Source organism: Helicoverpa zea, chromosome 24, assembly GCF_022581195.2.
Source record: "Helicoverpa zea isolate HzStark_Cry1AcR chromosome 24, ilHelZeax1.1, whole genome shotgun sequence".
In the NCBI taxonomy this organism is placed as follows: Eukaryota; Metazoa; Arthropoda; class Insecta; order Lepidoptera; family Noctuidae; genus Helicoverpa; species Helicoverpa zea.
In genome coordinates, this window is record NC_061475.1 from 3,725,393 (window position 1) to 3,747,070 (window position 21,678).

The window sequence follows — 21,678 nt, forward strand, 5'->3', positions numbered from 1 at the left end:
TTCACTTTTATACTTAGCATTCTTATTGTTCCTCATACTTACTCCAGTTCTTCGAAATATAGCCTTCCAGGCATTGACTTTAGCTTCGTAAACCTAAGTCATTATTTATTATTAAATTATACAAGAAAATCAGTGTATCAAGTTGCCTAATAATTTGCTACATAAATGGTTTTGTTAACATGAAACACAATATCCCTAGAGAGTCTAAGCTACGCCTTATAGACTGCAAAGCATGATCTTAAGACCCTATTTTTAAGAAACCACGTAAGAAGACCTTTCAAGGAGCTCCTAAATAGAACGAATAATTTCGATAAACCCATTTTTAATAACGGATGCCGAAAACTGACCCTGATGGGTTAATCCTAATTTGATCCTTATTAAACCGGCTGTCATCACAATTTCTTCCACTAATAGACTTAAAACAGATCATTAAGATTATCATAACAGGAAAATGCTTTCCTGAAAACTCCATGGAGAAAATTCATTGCCATGAGACAGAATAAGCCCTTAAAAACATTTGCCATACAAGAATAAAAGTAAAAAATTAAATTGTATCAAGAAAGGCCCGCTTCCAAGTAATTGTAGGTACGAAGGTCTTTTTTGAGTTCCGGAGCGGGGACGAAAAAAATTGTTCAACGGAATCTTTTGTTGAAGATTTTGCTAAAGGCTCTAATGAACCATGCTCTCTGTAGACTGGGAGATAAAAATATGTTTATTTTTTCAGTAATAATACAGCCATTTTGGAACGTTTTTTCAGATGTAACTCGAAAGATTTTGTCAAGGTCCCCTTTGATGCTGGTATTCGTTTTTGTTGCTAAGCGATTTGAAAAATCTTCGGTTTTTGAAATATAGATTTTAGATTTTTACACTCTTGGCATACACATAATGCTAAACTTCATCTTTATCTGTATAGATTTTTATATTTTTAATTGCGTCGGTTTCCAGTCTAATGTCTAGTCGTATTTTTACCAGTGCTCAGCATGAAGCAACTAAAGTGAAATCACTTATTATAATGTTATATTTTTATTCATTCTTGCAATATAAAAAAAGGCGTTCAGAGAGAAGATGATTTTCTTTTCCCTAAAAATATAACGCTTTCAGCCCATTGCACCCTCTCCCCAATAAAATAAACACCATCCATTAGAATTAAATGACGGAACAGAAGCATTAGTAATACAAACATCGTTTAGAGAGCATAAACATGTAGAATGTTCCAAAAACTGCAATAGTTGGATATTTTCAAAAAACATGCTCTAGTTGCTATAAAAATAATACCGAAATAGTAAGTAATTAGTACAAAATTAAAAGAAAATATCCCTTAATTTATAATAAAAAATACGGAGCAGTACGAAACTACAAACAACGTCAAAACAATTTTGATTTTCATACTCAAACCTGAAGCAGTTAGTAAAATGACTGAACGAAAACAAAAAGCTACCCTTAAGTGAGCATCTTCCATTAAAAGAGTCGACACTAGTAAGAAAGCTTTTAGACAGGTAAAACGCAGTAACTTGTCTAGGAACAACATAAATGTGCACTGTCTTTCTCGCTAAGCGCTCTCCTAACCCTTGATCAAAGCGAGAAAACGAAACACGACAGAGTTAAGTGCACTCCTCAACTGGTCAAAGATATTAAACGCCACAAAGAATTTTCCTTAATATTTTCCCAAAGAAGTTACAGTTTTGAATTACAATTACCGAAAAATATCAATCGAGATTTCTGTAAAATATCACTCTGTATAAAATTTCATCTGGTCAGCTCAACAGCGCTTTGAGCTCCCAAAAATATTTTTTCCGCGGTTTAAACCTCTATAAATAATCTAAAGCTAAACTAAGGTAAAGTGTTAGTATACAATGGCGTTTAAAAGTAAATAAAATCGCCATTAGTAGTACCACAAGTCATGCATAACATAATGTAAGAAACCATTAGTACTGTCCAGAATATTCTTTAAGAACCTATTGATGTCCATACTGAATGGCCTGAGACTTCCGTAGTATTTTCGTGGCCAGTTTAGAAGCCCATATAGATTTCATGACTACCCCTCCTGCTTTAGTAATGTTCTCTCTGTCCCACGCTACTACGTAAAGATACCCCAGTGCGTTTTCGTAGCTCAATGCGAACGGACGCTAACGGTCGTCACCCCAAATTGTGGGAGATCGCGATAAAATTTTTACATCGAGTGTGCAAACCATTTTTTTGCGGAACAATTTATTATTGTGATTGTTAAAGCGAATGGTTTTTTTTTTCTTTATTTATTTTATAAATTGTGAAGCGTGTAAATAATTAATGGAGTAAGATTTTTGAATTATTAATTGCAAGTGAAGTGACAGGATAGTGGTGTAGTGGAATAATATTTTTCTAGTGGATTTTTCAGAGGTAAATATTTTTTTTTTATAATATATTTTTAAATTAAAAAACGAGTAATGTGTTTTTCGTCAATTACAATAATGTACCTACTTTTATTTTTTCGCGTGTTTTTTGCGATAAAATGGAAGTAAAAGAAGATAATTACAATGAAATGAAATTATTTTTTTTATGGTTTATTATGATCAATGGCGAGATTATAGTGATCGGTTTTATGGATTTTATATTTTTAAAACCTGATTAATGATAATTAAACATATCTTAATACTTAAATATAAATGAGTGTATTCTACATTAAAATATAATTAATAAAAAAAAAACTAAAACTTTTTCAGCAAAGACACGAAAGAAGAAAAATTATTTTAGCCTTAATTTTTAAGTAGGAACGCGTAAATTAATCTGTTATCTTCCCGTCGTGCTTAAATTCAACTTAAAGCAATTTAAGGTCGTCCTTTGTATAATTAGGAGTTTTCTCTTCTTTATCGCGAATTTTGACGGATCCAGCTCTTATTATCAAAGTTTTAGTTAAAATTCTCTTTCGTAATAATTTATCCTGGTTTATTTATTATTTTAATTTATCTGTTTTTAACCGACTTCAAAAAAGGATGTTTATGCGCGATTATCTTAAGTTTAGCTGTTCCAATTTTGATGCGGTTTTTATTTATCCCGACGTATTTTTATTACCTATTTTATTTTATACCGTTTTTGCCTGACTTAAAAAAAAATGATATTTATGCGCAATTATCTCATGTTTAACTGATCCGATTTTTATGCGTTTTTCAGCATAGTGTTTGTCAGACTTAGGAGAAGATTTTAGATAGGAATATTTATTGAATTTGAAATCACAATTTCGGTTTTTTTTTTTGTAAAATATTTTTTGCAACACTCGTCAATAAAACGAGAAGGTACCTACGTAACATGATTGTGATAATATATTATTCGTACAGTTATAATAATAGGTATGACGTCACGAAGCTGATGTGGTTATAAACCTTGAAGGTAAGGCGGTACTTTAACTGCGCATCATAACCATCAAACTTACTGTGTTTGACTTCGTTCCGCTCCCCCATGAACTTAAAAAAGCAGTAAAGAAATGTTACGGGGGTTGAATCTAGCAGTGCATTGTTCAATAAAACAAATCGTAGGACATGTAGTTGAGGTAAGAATTATGAAAAAACCGCAGATAATAGATAGTAATCATACATTATTATAATAAAAGATAGTAATAATACATTATTACTATCTATTATCTGCGGTTCCACCAGCGTTCTGGACCAAAAAATTCTACTGCGATAAATCAGTTACCTGATATTCATTGATTTCTTTACTCAGTCTTGATATTTATTTCTAGCAGATTAAAGTTAAGTCACGCGTTCGAACAAACAAAGAAACTCTCCGGCTTTATTACATTTGTATTGATATAAAAATTGTTTTTGGTTTAGTGGTTAAAGCATCTGCCTTTCAAGTACTATGTACGAATGAGTTTTCATTCCTTCTTTGTATGAGAGCCTATACTACCGCGGACTGTTCTTCCTGAAGACTGGTGAATTTTACGTTTAAAATCCTACGGCACTATTCAAAGAACACCCTTTATAACTTCCTAGAAAATCATATATATTATCGTTTACTTTAAGTCTTTAGGGCAAAGGAAGAAAGTGTTTTTTTTTTTTTCAAATAAAAAAACTAAAAAGAACCCAGTGGTGGTCAAGCGGGTGTATCCCCGATGGTCCGATATAAAACAAAAAACAATGATAGTAAAACAATTGAAGACGATACTGTTATTGGTAGGTATATGTATAAGGTGACACAATTGTCCTACGTTTTTACTCCTTATATTTTATTCTACTGCGATATCAAGATAGTTTTGTCTAGACCTGTAGTAATTGGCTTAGAAGCCGCCTCTAGTGGAACTAATGAACTTAGCTATTGCACGGTAATTGCAAACACATTGCTTGCAAACTGGGTTTTTATGGATTCGCCATTAAAAAAAGAGTGATAAAATAGAGACATATTGTTGGTATTTTAGGACTTTATAACCTTCTTTAGTTTCACCTTAAGGATTTTAAGTGGTGAATATTTTATTTATTTATTCTGACGCAGAAATTAAAACATGACTGTTATTGAAAGATAGTCACCCGAGTTACCCGAACGAACTATTTCTCGCACCCGTATAAAAAGTATATTTTTGTCCCTTCTTAGGCTCTTAAGTAGTCTATCTGTGTACCAAACGTTATAATCGGTTTGGTTTGAAAGCCGCACACATATGTAGTTCATTTAGTATTGTTATTAAGGATTACGATAACTTATCAAGAGTTTGAAGAACGCATTCGCAATCCTAAATCTTGCTTCATACTTCATCTTTGCATAAATTAAAAAACCTTTCATTTTAAATCGTAAAGCAGCTTTGTTTAAATGGTAATTTGAGCATAAAGACTTAAAAATAAGTTATGAATAAGATTGCAGATTCAAAATAAGATTGGTATAAATAACTTACTCTGCGTCTTTTATCTAATGAAAATCTTTTGCTCAGTCGAATACATTTTGTAGCTGATTGAGAAATGCTTTCAAAATAATAACAATTTCCAAATCATTTGTGTATCGCTTTAAGAGATGAACGACGTCCCATCAAAAAAAAAAGAAGAAGAAAAAGGGACGAATATTGACGAATTTTTAAGAAGTACATGAATACCAGATATTTTGGTAATGTTACCTAAACTTGTAATTTCGTTTCATCTTCAATTATGGACAATGTTTCTTTGACTTTGGCAATGAATCGTGTTTTGTTTTCTTTGTAAATATTAGCTTCATGTCATGACGTGGGGCTTTTGTTTTAAATAAAATGGTTTTTGTAAGTATCTTGGTAAAGGTTGTCGTTTTTTGAATGTTTCTTTTGACTGGCCACAAAGGTTGATTAGAATAAGAGTGATTTTTGATGTTCATACTTATACTTAGAAAGAAACATTTAAATGAATTTACGTAGCATTGCTACTCATCTTTTATCTTCCATTTTTTATTGAATATCTTTCATTGTGAATTGTAAATAAGGAATATGAATGTTAAATTGCCTGTGGCATCGTGTTTCCTTTTGTAGAACGTTGCTGGTACAAAGCAATACAAAAAAGAAATAACATTTTAATAAAAGAAATAACATTTTTCTACTGGCAACAATTTGACTTGATATTTTTTAAATAAATAATAAATGCGGTTTTTATCGAATCGACGGCCATTACAATAAGTATTCATTTACAAACATGTTAGTTCAAGCAAGTTGAGATTGCCATAGCTCTTAGGACAAGCTTGGTGATAGTTGACTATAGGTATTAAAATTAATTCTTTGACACAATTTATACTTCACTTTTCTTTATTTTTTGATGATAAAATTGTTTTTTTTTTTTTAATACAAAAACTAAGTACATACATGAGAAATATGTGACGTCACAGCAACATTTTGCGTTTTCATAGAAATTAAGTACTTAGAAAGTGACTGTTTTTGACAGTTCAATGAAAATATTGTATTTGTCTAGTTGTCTACCGTTTTGTTCACTAGTATGTATGAGAAGAGGCCTACAAACAGAAGTGGGACAGATTAGTAAAAGAAGAATGATGCGTTAGAACTACGATCGTCTTTTATTACAAGTTGAGGCAAAAATGTCGACACTTTCAAATATGGCGTGTGCCGAAACACTAAATTATATAATAAAATATCGTTATAAAAACAGTTTTCTTTTCATATTAGTCGAAAGCACCATTTTAATAGTAATTTTCTGCTATTCATTTATGTTACAAAAGGGAATAGGTATTTTGATCGGCGAGATTGATAGAGACGCAATTTATGCGGTATTTTTATGTAGGTAATAAAGTTTTTTACACATAATTTTTAAAAGAAAACTTTAGGCAATTCACTATGAAAACAATTATCTAATTTTTCATTTAGATACGCTTAGAAAAAATCTGAAAAGGCCTTAATAGATAGGAACATTCTAAATAAAATAGTACGTTGGCAATTCTATAATGCACACGCAGACGAAGTCGCGGGCAACAGCTAAAGTATTTCTAAATAAAACGTTAAAATTAGTACTTCATTCTCAACTCTATTAAATAAACCACTACCCACTTAAGAAAACCAGCAAACTTAGCAAAAATTTAAGTCTAAAACCGACCATGTTTGTTCCTAAAATTCACATTCCAGAATATTCTCGGAGCGACTATTCTCCGTATGAATAATAAGCTAGAAGCCTAACATATAACATCTCACATATCATTTATGCATACTGAGAAAATTCTAACCTGTAGAAATGGGCCTGTAATACTGTTTTATGTGGATGTAATGGCTAGGTCAAGAAGGGATAAGCCTAAAGGTGGATGCATATTTATTCGAGTCGAACTCACCGAGCGAATCAAAGTCAAAGCGCCTTCGGAGAAATCTTTAGAGTTTTTCTTTACAGCTGTCATTTAAACTGTCAGCGGTGTTGTCAATTTCATGACTTTGTCTGAATGCGTCCAAGATTTTTAGGTTTAGGTAGGTATAAGACGATGGATGGATTGTGTGAAAGTCAATACCTATGGCTAGAAAGAATGTTACTTCTCAGATGACGGCAGACAGAAGAGTATGGAAGAAGAAAGCATGCTGCATCGACTCCAAATAAAAAATTCGGATAAGAGCAGGAGGATGATGATAAAAATGACGCAGGCTTTCTATATTATAAAAGATTTCATGTAAATAAATCTAAACTACGTTTCGTTTTCCACATTTGGCTTGAATAAATGTGAGTCGACCTTTACTTTACCTGGCTGAATTTGTGACCATTGAATACGTTTGCAGATTATACCTTAATGTCGGTTAGAAGGCCAACATGGGCGAACTCAGGTCTTACAAATAAATAATAAATTATACTCGTTTGCTTTAATTCTGAAAACTGGTGACACGTTGACAGAGCATTTTTTATGAAGGTAAACAACTTTTAGTTGGTTCTAGAATTTAGGGATTAATGTGACATTTCTTGGACGTCAGATTACCTTTATTTTTCATTGAAATAGGCTTTACTTTATCGTGTTTTTAGGATTTATTTAGGTGTACGCCACAGGACTCGTGTCCTAGTGGATAAAAAAGTAGTGGTGGCCTAGTGGGTAAAGGACCAACCTCTCAAGTATGAGGGCGCGGGTTCGATCCCAGGTCAGGCAAGTACCAATACAACTTTTCTAAGTTTGTATGTACTTTCTAAGTATATCTTAGACACTATCTATTGGCTGTGTTTCGGATGGCACGTTAAACTGTAAGGCCCGGCTGTCATTGAACATCCTTGGCAGTCGTTACGGGTAGTCAGAAGCCAGTAAGTCTGACACCAGTCTAACCAAGGGGTATCGGGTTGCCCGGGCATCTGGGTTGAGGAGGTCAGTTAGGCAGTCGCTTCTTGTAAAGCACTGGTACTCAGCTGAATCTGGTTAGACTGGAAGCCGACCCCAACATGATTGGGAAAAGGCTCGGATGATGATGATGACGCCACAGGACTCTGGACTGAACTTCAAAAATATATTTTCTGCTCTATTTCTTAACGAAGATAGTGATTATGACGCCTACGTTTTTACGCTCTGTAGTTTTTTGTAGGCGGTAGAGATTAATTTCGGTTTCTTAAGCATGAAAATTTGACTTGAAAATTATTTATAATTTACAAATAATTTCTTCGCTATACCTATTATACAAGCTGTTGATTTGCATCCGTGCCATAGTCAAGGACGTAAATATGCTAATGATTCTCGACCCAAATCAACGAAAAAATGGGTAGGTAATTTTTTCATGTTTTTTTCTTATTTACGTATATCCGTCAGTGTAACCCAGCCGTACTTTAATTCGGCGCGTGTGTTACTAGCCTTACTACCGCGCTGCGCACTCACACAAACGCAAACGATACATGCACAAAGCATACGCAACGATCGTTCAATAAAAATCGTAGATCATCCAGCCTACCCAAATTCACCCAATCACAGTGCGAGTACTCCCACACACTCGCCTCGCCGCTCCCCGCGTGCCCTTGAAGCCGGAACAAACAAGCGCCGACGGCAAGCAGTGTGTTTGATGTCGCCGCCGCTGCTGCGTACGTGCGCTTTGAATTCCGCGACGTGTAGGTACAAAGTGCGAGATGACGGAAAACTACACGAACACGAGTTGGTGGCGATGGTCCGCCTGTATGCCATCAGTGACAACAGTGTACTAACAGCCATCCATCCTCCGAGCCTTTTCCCAATCATGTTGGGGTCGGCTTCCAGTCTAACCGGATTCAGCTGAGTACCAGTGCTTTACAAGAAGCGACTGCCTATCTGACCTCCTCAACCCAGTTACCCGGGCAACCCGATACCCCTTGGTTAGACTGGTGTCAGACTTACTGGCTTCTGACTACCCGTTACGACTGCCAAGGATGTGCAATGACAGCCGTACATACCTATGTTCCGGGAAATGTTTACCGACCGGGAACCCTCATCACGGAGGGTCATGCTGGTCATGTGACAGACTTATGTGCTAGGACCGTTAACTTAGTGCTTTCGACACATTAAAAACGAATGTGATAGTGTTATGTTAGCTGAAGGACAACCAGCTACTTCGTCGTGCTCGATTGTGCCAAGAGTGTGAAGGTGACAGCTTTGAACAGTACCTCCGGGTAACTAAACTAGGTAATTTATTTATTTGTACATTTTGTAAATACGTAGTCAGCTTAATCAATTTTATTAGTGTAAATAAGTTGATTTCTTAACCACGCCAATAATACCTACGAGCCCAAAGAATCACCTCGTGCCTACACTTAACTAACACATCTTTCAGTAATTTAATCGAAAAGTAAAAACAAAATTACTACGAAATCTTTACGCTGAATGTTAAAGCAAACCGAAAATGTTATCAATCAGCTGTTAACAGGTCAGTGAACTTTCCTTTAGCGCACTAGTATTACGTCATTAATAAGATTTCCGTGTTCCAAGGTCCTAAGACCGTTAAGAAGGAAGCAAAATTTCTAATTATTAACCAATTTAATTCAAAAATAAAAACTAAATCACTGCGAAAACTTTATGCTGAAAGATAAAGCAAAACGAACATTTTATCAATCAGCTGTTAACATGTTAGTGAACTTTCTTTCGCGCACTAGTATTGCTTATTACTGTAGTTAATAAGATATGTGTGTTAAAGGACATTGTTCAATTTTGGCCTAAGAACCGATGTGAATATAAATTATACTATAATTTTTATTTATTTTTATATTGTTTGAAACATATTTTAGTATTCCACGGACACTTCAAATAAATAAATTCCAAATAAAAAGTAGGGTCACAATTATTGATGCCTTATAAAATGTTTCCGTCAGCCAGTGCTGCCAGTTTCGGAAGTTTTCGGGATTTCGGTAAATACGGATCGAATTGAGAACCTACTTTCCGAAGTCGGTTATTAAAATTAGTTGGTAACACTTTATTCATTTAAATACCTAAACTGACTAGCTAGAAAAAAGCTAGTATTCTGTATAATGTTTTAAGATGGTTTTGAGCGAATCGCGAATTTCTAGCTTGGCATTCGAGTAGGATTATAGTTTTCGTAATTGGCAACACTGGTGTACTTCAGTCAGTTTGCTAGAAGTCAGTTTGATTGGTTTGATTGCTTTGCGACTATCGTTTCTTTTGTGATTTTCTATGCGTTTCATGGTTTTATTCTAACAACTTTGGCTTGATTACGGACTCCGATTAGATTGCGTACTTGGTAGACTCGGCTTTGTGTAAAGAACTGGATTTTACTAGCATTTTCGGATATTGCTGTGTCTGTGATCGAATTTAGTTATATTATAATTACAACAATGGATGCAGAATATAGTATATTGTATAAATTGTGGATCTGCTGGAGGTTCTTTGGTATTAGAAAACGAAGATATACTTCGTTGCATACAACAATGGACTGTTCCCCGTATGGTAAGTGGTCTACGAAAGTGTTTTTCTAATTTTGATAAGAATGTTACTACCTACTTATGTTTTCATAAGCACACAATTTCTCGGTTTTCAAATCAATTGCCACAATTGCAAGTTACTTGATATTTACTAATGATTTTTTGTATTTATTATTACAGGTTGAAGCTCATGACCTTATATGTACGACGTGTTGGTCTGAAGCAGTCGAGCATAATAAGATGCAATGCACTGTTGGACGCAATTGTGTACTTTGTAAGAAGCTCCTACCATCAGGCATACTGTTGCAATTGTATCGTTGGGCGTAGAACAGTGGGCTGTTGTGCCCACATAATGACTATTATCTGGTATTTAAGCTGGGCGAGATACCAAAGCTCAGTTCTTAGATATATTATTGAGAAATATTGATGATTAAAAACCTTTAATTGAATATAAATATTGTTTTTATTGCACATCCTCGAAAACCTCTTTCATTGTTATTGGTAAACCTTACTTTAACTGTTAAATTATTTTGTGTGGTAATGACATTTTTAGTATGGTCTGTGCCTTCTTGGTAATAGACCGCGGGTTCGATTCCCGCCTTATGGCATGTAGATAGCTAGGTAACTGTCTAATATAAAAGTAGTAACAATCATTTAAATAAATAATTCTCCATCGTAATAATATCGATATTTTATGAATTGTGGTGAATGGAACTCTTCCATTTTGGAAACTTATGCGTTTTATCACAAATCCAAAGTGGATTCACTATATATTAAGAAACGTAACGTTGAAAGCAAAAGCGTTTAGGTAGTTGTTTTTCATAAAAATTCTAAGCATTTATGAAAACTAGTCACACGCCCCGTCTTCGCACGGTGGCAATGTAAAACCTTGGTGTAAACCTTCCTCTTGACCTACTCTATCTATTAAAAAAAAATCGCACCCAAATCCATTGCGTAGTTTTAAAGATCTAAAGCATTCAAAGGGACAGACAGAAAATGCAACTTTATAAAATGATCATTGTCAAAGAATTATCTTAAACTTGACTATTTACTATCTCTTTTCCTAGTATCTAGTAGAGTAGTCTTTTCCTAGATCTAGAAGAGAACATATAGAGCTGTACATAGTATTGTTGATTTTTTGTATAGTGTAGTTTGATAATACTACTCTGATATTTCACGCAAGCTTGGTTATTTTTTATTTATAACCTCAAAATATTAACTTTTTTCGTAATTATTTTAGTTTCCTGAAGTGTCCGTTCGTGAAAACTTATTTCCTAGGATTCCATATAATTTTAAGAGTTTATAGAAGTCACTTTCCATTCGAACGGTTCTTAGGCAGAACATGTATGGAGCCGGAACAATGTCCTTTATGCTCAAAAATTAGTAAGTAAAGTAAATCGAAGTTATAAATGAAGGTGATTTTCGAAACTTTAGGTAAAATGATTGCTATCGCGTATCACTCGGTCTCGCTCGCTCGCGCTGTCATGTCGTAGATAAGACACTCACACATCGACACTCACGCACACACGTAGACATTAGTTTTCTCTGTCTACGCACACATAGCTGCCATCACGCACACACTGTGGCCGCGGGGCAATTCTGTTATGATTTGTGTTTAACCGTGGGCTAAATTCTGAAATACCATGAAATTACAACATCAAAAAAAGCAGCGCATATTAGCTTTTTCCCACCTACCGTAATTCAAATCGATTATTTACGTATTTAATTTTAACCTCCTTGACTATGGCACGGATGCAGATCAACAGCTTGTATTTAGATTTCAATATTGACCTGGTCATGAATTATTGACGCCATTTTTGTTTTGTTTGGTTCTGAGTTCCGCAGAAGCATTAGCAAACAAAAAATAAAAACACATTTTATACACGAAATAAGTCGTGTAACCAAATAATAAATCAATCAAAATGCCGTGGAAACTTAAAATGCAAACCAAAGAACTTAAACGCTAAATAATTTGCAAAATTAATACAATTTCGTGTTTCACTATGTGAGGCTATTACTTTTTTATTCTAACTATATGATTTCACCATCTTAACATTTTAGGTACCTATACCTTTTATTATACCTAAGAGCAGACTGCAAACTTTTAGTCGACCGACAGTTGGCAGATTATTTTTTAAAGAAAATCATGAGTTCAATCGAAGTTTTTAGTCGGTCTGATACCGGCCAAATATCTTACTCTGTAATGTGTGCACTACCATTCATCTTCGTACTGATTTGTGAGCCTAAACAAACTGTCGGCCGACTAAAAGTTTGCACTGTGTTGGTACTCTAAGGTATAATAAAAAGGGTGTTGGTTGTTAGAGTTATTACTTAGAGGCATTTCAGTTCAACGGCTTGTACTAAATTATGATTATCGCGTACTAATTCTTATAAATTGGCACCCGTTCTCACGCAAAGTTTTTAATAAGTTTTCCTTTATAAAGAAACAATTTTAAAGATTGAATCTTAATCGTTTATTTAATCTTTTATACTTAATTTTAGATAAAGTCTAATTTATCCAATATCTTCGATGGTATTTTCCGATTAGCAGAGTTAAAAATCCTGGTCCTCAGATCACTGTAAGAAAGTTATCAATCACTGTTATCGTATAAAATTACCATCAAAATTATCAAAAAAAGAAATACTCCAAAAACTCCTAGTTTTACTTCAATATCGGTCCTTCAAGACAGTTCACCCTTAAAACTCTAAGAGAAAGCATTAAGGCAACCCCTAACCAACTTGACTACCTTGGTACCAAGTTGGTCCCCTCATGTCCAGTAAGGGTCACAACCGGAGAGTCGCTCGGTAATTGCTCCGCCGTCGCCATCACGATCGTTAGGCTGATTGGTACCAGTTCAGGGATCATTAATTTTTGCCCCTGCATTTTATTTTTGCATTTTCTCTCCCCGAAATAAGAGGAGCATTACGCAATGTTGCCAGTTTTTAATGTATAAAATTAACGCTTGCTGTGTTGGGTAATGAAGTTCATGTGATTTTTTTTATTTTGTATTTTGTATAATTGGTTTTTCTCTTGAAGTGTGATTGGTAAACTGTATGCATCATATTATACTTATGCATATTGTGTACATACATTACTTAGTACTTCATTTTTGTGCCGGTTTTAAAAATATAAGATACCTACGTTTAATAGATTTTGCCAACGTTAAGAATTGTGATTCATGAGGAAAACAGAAAATTCCAAAAACTGCGTCAAAAATATCTACACGAAATGAGTAATGTGAATCGGTAACCCCTCTTTTATGTTGTACGTCAATAGGTTACATAATTATGTTTTTTTCCACGTCTAAATTTAAATTCGAAGCCGTTATGGAAAAAAAATTACTTTTACCTTCGTACCACAAAAACTTTTAAACGTCAGTTGAACACTTGTCTAAAATAATGTCAGATTATGTCGTTGAAATAATTTCTGTTTTGTAGCCACATTTTTCTAGACAATTGTTCAATAGATGTTTAAGTTTTTGTAGCAACTGGTCTATGTTATGTATTTGTCAACTCTTTCTCAAAAATACTACGCTATATAGTATTCTACGTAAATGCACTCAACAGTCTTCTCGAAACTGAGAAATAAAACGTGACCAAAGGCTTTTGCTTTGGTCACAAGATAAGCTTTGCTATCAAACGTGACAATGCTACCAGTGTTTAAACTTACTGCCCGAGAGCTTCACGGAGATAATATTTTGTTGTTTGTCTTTTGTTTTGGGCAGAAAAAGAATTGAATTTATTTTATACTAGCTTGCATCCGTATTTTGTTGCTACTACTTCGTGCACCTAGATTAAAATCTTCATTCTGTTAAGGGGCTTTTTAATACTGACAGATTCTTACAAAACATGTACCTCTTTAGTTTTAGTTTAGATTATATTACCTATTGCATAGTCAAACAAACAAACACTTCGATGTTTATAATAAAACAGACTTTTTGTTAGGTGTCAAGTTTATTCTATATTCTGAGAACTCCCTTAGTAGATACCCAGAATTATTCGATCCTTGTTTGAAAAGTTATCACCTGAGCTTACTCGTCCAAAATGCTTGAACACTTCACTTGATTTTAAATACTTCAGCGAGACTTTCAGCTTAGTAACACTAGGTAACTAAGTGAAGGTTTTTTTGTTACAAGTGAAGTATGTATAGATCAAAAACATATTTTTCTTCCCAAAACCCCTGAGATAACAGATATAATATCAACGTAATTACACTACCAAAAAAAAATAATATTACGGTTAAAACAAAACCCCTAGGAGGTGGAGCCTCCACAAAATTTACCGATACCCAATTACCCCAATTATTTCCAAAAATCATAAATACAGTTTTCGTTTCGTTCCACGTTGCAACGTGATATTGCTATAAAAACGTCACGCTCAACATTTTGCAGAACAAACGAACAATGGAATGCGTAAATTGGAGTACACTGCTGTGCAAGCAAAACGGGTCCTTCTATTTTACATGGCCGGTCCATTCTATGCATTCTTTAAATGGAAATGAACGACACACCTGTGTATCTCGGTGAAAAAAAATTGTTTTAGTTTGTGAATTTTAAAGGTGTACACTCGGAGGCAGTTTTTTTGTCCTAGCTGTGTATGGTTCTGTGTTACAATAATTGTTTATTTTAACGCAAAGAAGTGTATGTGACTCATCCAAATTATTTAGGTATTTCTGTTTTCTCAAAAAAGTTATCCCATTCTGAATTTCGTGCTCAAAGAATCACCTATATGCTAGAGTTTTGAATCTGTATTTGGGAATTCGATATTGAGTTCCGCTTTTCGAAACTACGTTGCTTATGTTGAAAATGTTTGTACCGTGAAAATCCTGATCAAAACTTTCGATAATTGGACTCCAGTCTACTTTAGTTCATTGCTGCACCAGTTTTTAGAGATCTGTACCAAATTCATTTTTTTCTATAACGACGACGATATCTGAGGGCACGGCAGTGCCCCAGCCGAGACTCGAGCAAAGCGGGCACGGCCGTACCATCTTTTCTCGAAGCGTTTCGCGGCTATTTCAGCCCCCTGTATCTTCCATGTGAACAAAGCTAGAAGTTTAGGTTTTCGATGACCAAGAGTAAGTATTAGAACAAGCTCAGTCTCAAAATTACAAGACATTTGAATAAATAGTTTACGAGTTATGAGCGATCAAAGTTACACCATTTTGTCACTGATTCACTCACTGACCGATCATCAAAAGTCTAAGGTACTTCTAGCAAACTTAGAACCTTAAAATTTGGCACCAAGATAGGTTATTAGCTACATATAAAGGGAAAATTATAAAAACCTTAAAACTTAATAAAAAAATAGGAAACAAATTTATATTTGCGGTTTTTCAAGAACATTGTGTATGAATTTTGACTGCATTGATAACTTTGTTATTTATTTATGTACAAAATGTTACTATTTGTTTTATTGTTACGTAGTGGTATATTGTTATTATGTATTAAATATACAACATATGAATAAAAAAGCTAGGTTTAAATGAAATGAATAATGATAAAATCTTTCATATTAATGCAGTGCGATAAACACTGCATGTTCGCTCGATAGATGGCGTTGTCCTGGTCTAAATCGCGCTATGGTTTCGTTACATAGCTTAGTATAAGTAGTACTTAAAAAAAAATCAAATAATTTCATGTGATAGCGTCATCTACCTCTGAAATAAATCTCTTTTATTCTAAAAGATATTCGATTAAAAAATTCGACAATTTCGAATTTTTTTAGGTTAAAAAAAAATATTGTTTACGTGCTACTTTAGGTGTACATATTTAGTTTGTTATATATTTAGTTAGTTGCATGTCAGTTAATTTAATTTGTTATACCTATACTTAGAGAAGAAAGAGACCTACAAAAAATAAATTAGATCCCACCAAAAACATTAAATGTAAAAAAAAGCCAATCCTCTACGCAATTCCTCCACCGTAAAAAGTTTTGAGATCGCATAGAAGCCAAGTCCTGTTCTACTTTATTTGTAATAATAAATCAATATTTTGTGACTATATCAATAGTTTTGTTCACATTACAATAATACTGTCTTGGCCATGAGCACAAGTTAAAAGTCGCTCCTTGTAATAATGTGTAAATACCATTGTATTGATAAATTCTATATGGACATGATTTTACTATTGGACTGATTATGGACTGATTGGAATTTGAGATCACCAAGGACTAAACATGCACCAAGGACTATACATGTGCAGTTCATTGATGTTGGATGATACCGACTGTCGGTCATTTAGGAACAATTGAATAAACTAAAAGCATTTAATTCTGTGATATTAAACTTCATGTTTGACTTTCACCTCTCCAAGATATGCTGTATTATATTTGTAGTTTATTGTGCTCATGGCCAAGTCAATATTATTATAAAGTGAACGAAACTATTGATATAGTCACAAAATATTGATTTATTATTACAAATAAAGTAGAACAGGACTTGGCTTCTATGCGATCTCAAAACTTTTTACTGTGGAGGAATTGCGTAGAGGATTGGCTTTTTTTTTACATTTAATGTTTTTGGTGGGATTCTTTCTACAACCAAAGAAAAGAGATATAAATCAAAGTAAAAATGGAAAATAACAGGAAGGTAAAATATCAGTTTTCCACACAGCACTATAGAAGAAACTAAGCATAATTTCGATTGCATATTTTATAAGGGGTCTGTAAAAGTAAAAAGGCATTCATTCATACTTATTCAAACGTATAGCATCAACATAAGAAAGAAAAATCGACATCAAAAATATTTTCAAATATAAATCAGCTAAAAAATATAGTGCGGAACCTTAAGCGTCCAATAAAATGACCGACTTTAGTCTTTCTTAAATGTTCAATACACTGCAACTCCGTATTCCGTATAATACGAACGTACGACGTTTTTTTGTTTTATTTTTTATTCGTTTTTCCTGCTTTTTCATACGACGTTGAGTGCAGATGGCTCCAAGCCAGTACGATGGTGACCACGACGGTTGCTTTTCAATATTCCGCGAGATGAAAAAACGTTAAAAAATATTTCGATTCAATAGTTTTGATGAGAATTCCGCCTTGTGGCATTCTTTGGTCAACAAGAATGAAATGTTTTAAAGATTTTTTTGATTTTGATTGAAACAGGGTTTTTTAAGGGGTCAGTTTATTTGTCCAGAATTTTCTGTACAGCCAAACTGATTTAAAAGTATATTTCCCACTTTTCTACATACGTGAAACTCGAATTGTATCTTGTTGTCCAGATCATTGCATTGCATGCATTGCAGAACATTTGGATCTGCAAATATGCTAAGCGAGCATATTATTATTATTAGGCCTTTCATAAAATTAACCAATAGAAGCTTAGATATATAACACATCTTGCTAAGGAAGGCATTTTTAATAAAATTAATCAATTGAAGGTTCGTTATATGCAGGGACCATTTTGGTTACCCATTGAAAGGGTTTTTGATAGGGTTTTGACAAAGTGTTGTTTTAGAACCAATTTCATATTTGTTACACTTTTTTACGAAAACCCTTATCAATGGATAACCTCTTTCAAACCCTTTCGATTTGATACCTGTGTATTCAAAAACCCATTCTTAATGGGTTACACTTTTTTGTCGTAAGACGTTTTGAACGGGTTACCCCTTCAACGACTGTAACACAGTAACCCATTGGGACTACAAATATTGTAATTTTATATCTCGTGCCTTTACTTTAAAGTTCTAAACTACAATACGGCCGTTGTGTCTTGGCGAGTCTGAACATAGGCTCTGCGAACTTTAGCGCATCAGATCGTCGCTTGAGCTGCTGAGGAGTCCGTCTGTCACACATCACCTGGCACTAAAGATAAAGAGATGCGTCCGAGACATCAGAGAGGAGGGCAGAGACGTGAAATTCTTCTGGCTGAGGGCCCACGTGGGATCTCCAGGGAATGAAAGAGCGGACCAGCTGGCCAAGGAGGACAGAAAATACAGCGGATTACAATGTACTCCGCTGTATTTTCAAAGTTCTCGTATCGTATCAGAATGTGGCAAGCGCGATATGAATCCTGCAGCACAGGAGCGGTCACAAAAGTGTTCTTTCCAAATGTCCTTGCGGCAAAAAGAAGACTTAAAGAAGCTGTCCTTACACCGACACACATCCAGATCCTAAGCGGGCATGGAGGATTCTCAGCGTATCTCCACAGATTCCAACTCAAAAACAGTCCCTCGTGCGTCTGTGACCCCAGCTGCGATGAAACAGTCTGGCACCTGCTTTTCGAGTGTCCAAGGTTCTGCCACGACAGAATGGAACTGGAATACACGATCGAAACCGAGTCAGTCCACAGTCCACACGATCATGGGGAAACCGGCTACTAGGAAACCATTAAACTAGCCATAGTCGCAGCTGCGGCCAACAAAACGGACCCTACACTACACTCGCTACGACCACTACACCTACAACCATACACACCACCACCATACAACCACATTTAACGTCAACAACAACACAGACAAGAACCACTCAACCGACAACCACAACACAATCGACAACAACACTAACAACAACCACTCAACCGATAACCACACAAACTACAACCATACACGAAACATCTACAGAACAGACACCTACAGAACTGACAACCAGACAAACGACTATCATACAATCAACACACACAGAATTAACAACCACACAAAGGACCTACTAACACCAACTCACAACCAGCGCAAACACAGAAATCACCCACCAGTCAACAGTCAGCTCCAAGTACCATGCCCATCGCACAGCTTTTGGCATTCGGAGGAGACGGAGTGCCAGGCATAAGACTGCGTGGAGTCGCCTTGTTTATGAACAGGGAAGCGGAAAAAATAGGCATAAGCTTCTGCATGGGCTCGAGTCGAGCTGGAGCTCGAATAACCATTGCACCAGGCCTCGCCGCCCCGTTCAACGGTTGCACCACCAAGACAACCAAAAAAGGCAGCAAGTACCATGCACTGCCTCAATTGAAAGTAGCCTCTCACCGATGCCGACTATTGCGATTCAAATGCAAGACGATCGCAATACTCGAGTGGAGAGAGGAGACTCCATTCATTCAGGTGTGCTCACTTCTGCAAAAGATCGCAGAGGCAGAAGAAGAAGAAGCGCCACCCACGGCTCGCACCATAAGCGTCGACGCGATGGCAGTTGAATAGAAAAGGGGTGACGTCGCAGACCGCTTCGGCTGTTTAAAAGCCTCGGAACACCATGAGGTGGTAGTATACGAGGACAGAGGGGAAACCTTGAATTTCCTTTAAGTCCGCGGAAACCCTACAGCGCTGCGGGGTTGTTCGAAAGAGATACCGCGGCCCTGGCACATGAAAGGCCTACGACGGAACACGACGGTTTTTAGTCAGTAAGAGTCTGACACTCCCTCGCCGCTGCTAACCCACAGCATTTGATGATTTTTGACGTCGTTAAAAAAAAAAAAAACAGCCAGCGTCCAACTGCGCAAAGCAGGTCTGAGAGAGCCAGCCCCGGATCTAGGGGGGGGGGGGGCAAGCCGGGGCCCATGCCCCGGGCGGCAAATTCAGGGGGCGGCAAAATCAGGCAGCTGCCTGATTTTAACCATAATAGTTACCTACAGGGCTGTCTTAACCTATGGTGCAGCGTGTGCGAATAACCCGGGCGCCTCGGTCTCAGGGGCGCCGCCGGACGCCCCACCCCACCACCAGGAAATTTCGATGAAATTACACCCGTAGTTTCAAAAAAAGTCGCCTTCGCTTTGTTTAATTGATCATTTTGATTATTTTTCACTTTTAACATCCTCCAACTAAGTGAAAAAATTCTCGCTCGCTACGCTCGCGGCTAAATGGCTATTTATGTACTGTTTTTCAGATGGTTTTTTATTTTTATTGACGCACCGAATCAACGAACGCAAATGGCACTCGCTCTAATCACGGTTTCTTTTTATTTGTACATAATTCCTTGTTTCATTTTGTGAGTCTTCAAACAAATAACTTAAAAAAGTTCGCGCTCGCTACGCACGCGGCTACTTGTTCCTTGACAATGTAGGTACTTTTGTGTCGTAAACTCAAAAAATTTGGCGCTCGCTTCGCTCGCGCAATATTATATAACCATTACCGGTTTACCTTGTTGACTCCATAAATCAAATCCACGCTGTATTACCTTTTATAAGTCAAATGTAGCAAAAAGATATTTATGGAGTCCTCAAAAACAAAAAAGTTTGCGCTTCCGATTGCTTGTTACTTTATTATAGCGCTTTTTAAAACTTATTAACTTTTTGTGTACCTACATTAATCTGTCTCGACTTTCATAAATTAATCTGGCCTACTGTTTGAGCCTACAATGATTTGGAAATTTTTTTTAAGCCCTTTACCTACCAAAAAAGTGACTTTCTTTGGTGAAAATAAACATAATTAGGTAGGCAGGCGGGGTGGCATTTTTCAGTATTTGCCCCGCCTAAAAAAAATTGAAGATCCGGGGCTGGAGAGAGCCCAGCAAAAACCGCAAAGGAGCAAAGGAATACCACCAGCAAAGAGGAGCACGCTCGTGCGCGGAATCGCCTTAAAGCTATCGGTTCTTTCCTGAGCACCATTCTCATCGGTCAGTCGCAAATCACCAACAGCGAAACAGGAATCAGCAGTGGAGCGGTTTTTCCGAAAAAAGCCCAAAGAGCCCGAGTCGCCGAAGCCTAAGCCTACAAGAGCGGACAAGGGGCAGGTCGCCCACCGACTCTCGCGATGTGTTTGGCATCACGGACCATGTCAAAAACGCTTTCCTGGAATACGTTGCACTTGTAAGGGCCACAAAGGAGGTAAACCTTAGAAATTGCAACAAGATCATGCTGACCTTCCGTCGAGAAAATGAGGGTCTGCTCCGGGTATTACTGAAGGACGCAGAGGCGGCGGTAGACGACAACGCCAACTCCCAAGTCATTGCAGGGGAAATGACGGGGTCGTACATGGCCGCCTACAGCGCAAAGAGCGGTTTCGTGGCCCTGGACGAAGAGGCAACGGAGCGAACCGGCAAAATAAAATTCCTGACGCCACACGATGACCCGATAGTGGTTACCGCCAAATGTACCAAAATCATGCTGGAGGATAGTATCCTTGAAATGGCACAGACCGTTTCTGGGACCTCAGACAGCTCAGCATCGATGGAAGCTTGGGCGGTACCCAATATCAGATGGGTAAATGGGGTGCCGGGGTGCGGCAAAACTACCTGGGTAGTGAAACACTTCGACGAGAGGAGGGATGTCGTAGCCACCACGACAACTGAAGCGGCCAAAGATCTAAGAGGAAAGCTTGCGCACCAATTGGGCGATAGAGCGAAGACAAAGGTGCGCACTATGGCCTCAATTTTAGCCATCGGGTTCAATCCAAATGAGAAATGTCACCGTTTGACGGTAGACGAAGCTCTCATGAACCACTTTGGGGCCATAGTCATGGCA

At 36.4% G+C, this 21,678-nt stretch overlaps 1 protein-coding gene across 1 annotated transcript in view; it reads left to right on the forward strand.

Annotated features, from left to right (window-relative positions):
* The first annotated feature begins 2,118 nt into the window (after window positions 1-2,118).
* LOC124642391 overlaps window positions 2,119-21,678 on the forward strand; it is a 114,891-nt gene continuing 95,331 nt past the window's right edge. Inside the window, exon 1 of the mRNA XM_047180798.1 lies at window positions 2,119-2,376. The gene's annotated coding sequence lies outside the window, so the exon portion shown is untranslated. The remainder of the gene's footprint in view (window positions 2,377-21,678) is intronic.